This window comes from Epinephelus moara, chromosome 18, assembly GCF_006386435.1.
Source record: "Epinephelus moara isolate mb chromosome 18, YSFRI_EMoa_1.0, whole genome shotgun sequence".
Taxonomy (NCBI): Eukaryota; Metazoa; Chordata; class Actinopteri; order Perciformes; family Serranidae; genus Epinephelus; species Epinephelus moara.
The window spans coordinates 2,563,343-2,566,801 of NC_065523.1; positions in this window are offsets into that span (position 1 = coordinate 2,563,343).

The following is a 3,459-nucleotide window of genomic DNA, read 5'->3' on the forward strand; positions in this document are numbered from 1 at the left end:
TTTTCCTTATCCGCTGCGAGGGTCATAAGGACAGAGGGATGTCGTATGCTGTAAAGCCCTGTGAGGCAAATTGTGATTTGTGATATTGGGCTTTATAAATAAAATTGATTGATTGATTGATTGATTGATATGAGTGAGTCGGCGAGAGACATAGCGGCGGCAATTTTAAGCAATGAAGACATAGTAATTTCCACACTGGCTAATGCACGTGGTAATGTTAACCACACCCAGTACCGCAGTACGGTATGAGGTGCCGTTTGTAAAGTGGCTCGCACTGAAATTAACAGCAACATTTTGCCACATTCAGCTTCAAACAACGTTTAAAAAAGTGGTGTGAATTTTTTAAAGTCACTTTTTTACCACATTTACAGCAATATTTGAAATATGTTAAATATAATGTCAGTTAAATCTAAATATTAAATGTTAAACCTAAATGTTAAATCTAAATATAAATGTTAAATCAAAATGTTAAATATAAATATAAATGTTAAATCGACTAAATATTTAGCAAATATGCAAATGCACACTGCCGGTCAGCAGAAGTATCAAAATAAAAGCCTAGGTGGTCAGACTGTGTTTATAGCATCAAATAACAAATTAAAACCAAACTAATTGGAGAAAATGAACACTTGAACATACATCAGCGTGATAAGAACTACCTAAAATGATGTTGTCATGTCGATGTTGTCATGTTTTCTTTAGATTAAATATTTAGATTTAGATTTAACATTTAGGTTTAACATTTAATATTTAGATTTAACTGTGACATTATATTTAATATATTTTAAATATTGCTGTAGATGTGGAAAAATTGACTTTAAAAAATTCACACCACTTTTTTAAACGTTGTTTGAAGCTAAATGTGGCAAAATGCTGCTGTTAATTTCAGTGCGAGCCACTTTACAAACGGTACCCCATACCGTACTGCGGTATTGGGTATGGTAAACATTACCAAGCGCATTAGCCAATGTGGAAATTACTATGTCTACATTGCTTAAAATTGCCGCCACTATGTCTCTCACTGACTCACTTATATTCACTGTGTTCTTGCTGCAGCATCCAATACAAGCATACAGAGGAAACACTAGTGCCTTAATGATGTCAGATTTCATTCCATATATTCTGATTTTCGTTCAATATATTTGAGGTTCATTCCATATATTCAGACTTCATATTATATAATTTCCTGAATTTCCTATATGTCTCTTTCTCTCTCTCTCTCTCTCTCTCTCTCTCTCTCTCTCTCTCTCTCTCTCTATATATATATATATATAAATATATATATATGTGTGTGTGTGTGTGTGTGTGTATATGTATATATATATATATATNATGTATTCCTGTTTTCTTCAGTAATCTATGCCTCCATTATCCATATTTCCTTTCTGTTGCAGCCTGTGTGGCTTTAAATGACTGCTAGAGAAAATGTGAAGTCATAAACTCAACTGTGTTAGTCCACTGTAAATAGACTAACAGACAAATTGTTTGCCTGAGGAAAGGCTGGATGTCAGTTTCATCACTGGCTGTGGTAGAGAGGTAGAGCGGGTCATCCACCAATCGAAAGATCAGCGGTTCGAACCCGGGCTCCTCCAGTTTGCATCAGTCGTCTTGCTCCCAATGGCCGTTCCATTGGTGTGTGAGTGTGTTAAAACTGAGTAGCAGGTGGCACCTTGTATGGTAGCCTCAGCCACCAGTGTGTGAATGGGTGAATGTGACTCGAAGTGTAAAAAGCGCTTTGAGTGGTTGGAAGACTAGAAAGGCGCTATACAAATGCAGGTCCATTTACTTTATGTCCAGGAGAGATAGATAAGTCTAGGAAGTGTTAAGCCTAGCTTAGCATAAAGACTGGATGAAGACAGGTAGCCTAGCTCCATCAAATGAGAAACAACATGCCTTAATAGGGTTGCAGTTGTGACCAATGTTGTACTCTCAACAAAACCTTGGCTGGTAGACATATGTGTTTGCAGAGATGAAACTGATGTCTATCTTCTCATCTGACGATGTCATTTTATTCTTTGACTGAAAAATCAGATTATCATTACAGTGATCAACACATTGTTATGGTAGAGGGAAGCTGACATATAATATGTTCTATTCTGTGTAAAGTTTAACTTTTTTTCATTAAAGTTCTTGTGTTATGTTGTGTTATGTAATGAGGAACTACACTCTGTGTCATCTGGTGATAAGGAACATCTTTGAAATTGAGCAGAGTGGTAGCACTGAGTAAGATGGCCTCTTCTACTCTGTATTGTCTTTTCTTTCTCTGTTCTCTTTGTATTCTGATTCATACATTATAGCTCCTTTTGAAAATCATTGCAGCAGTATTTGTTGTTGTTGTTTGCGTAGAGGCCCTCTATAACCATATATCAGGTTTCACACAGGAATTGATGCAGAATGTCAACTGGGTGTATGTCAGTTGGAAGTCTTGTTAGAATGTTGTTTAAATTGAGTGGATCAAGGAAGAATGTGTCTAAATCTTGATGCCAGCAATAAAATGACAGAAACTATGTGGTGGTTTTGTCTTGGGTTTCTTTTGTTTTGATGAGTGCAAAGGTCAAAGATTTTAAAACATTAAATTTTTACGAGGTGACAACAATAAGTGAAATCACATTATTATATAAGATAGATTTGCACAAAAGCTTCAAAATTAGCTGGCAACAGTTAGTAAAGACCATTATTACAGCTGTGCCATTAACAGTGTGGTCAGTATAAACAGTATATACTTATCACTTTACTGTGATGATGTAGTAAATACACTGTGACGATACAGTATAAACACCGTAAATACACTGCGACGATGCAGTATAAACACAATACATACACTGCGACAATGCAGGATAAACACAGTAAATACACAGTGACGATGCAGTATAAACAAAGTAAATACACTACGACGATGCAGTATAAACAGTAAATACACTACGACAATGCAGTATGTAGACACAGTAAATACACTGTGATGATGCAGTATAAACAGTAAATGCACTGTGATGATGCAGTATAAACAAAGTAAATACACTGTGATGATGCAGTATAAACACAGTAAATACACTGTGATGATTCAGTATATAAACACAGTAAATACAATGCGATGATACAGTATAAACGCAGTAAATACACTGCGATGATGTAATATAAACACAATAAATACACTACGACGATGCAGTATAAACACAGTGAATACACTGTGATGATGCAGTATAAACAGTCAATACACTGCCACTATGCTGTATAAAACACAGTAAATTCACTGTGATGATGCAGTATAAACACAGTAAGTACACTGCCACGATGTACTATAAACACATTTAATACACTGTGATGATGCAGTATAAACACAGTAAATCCACTGCGATGATTAAGTATAAGCACAGTATATATACATATATGTATATATAAATATATATATATATATATATATATATATGTATATGTATGTATATATATATATATATATAT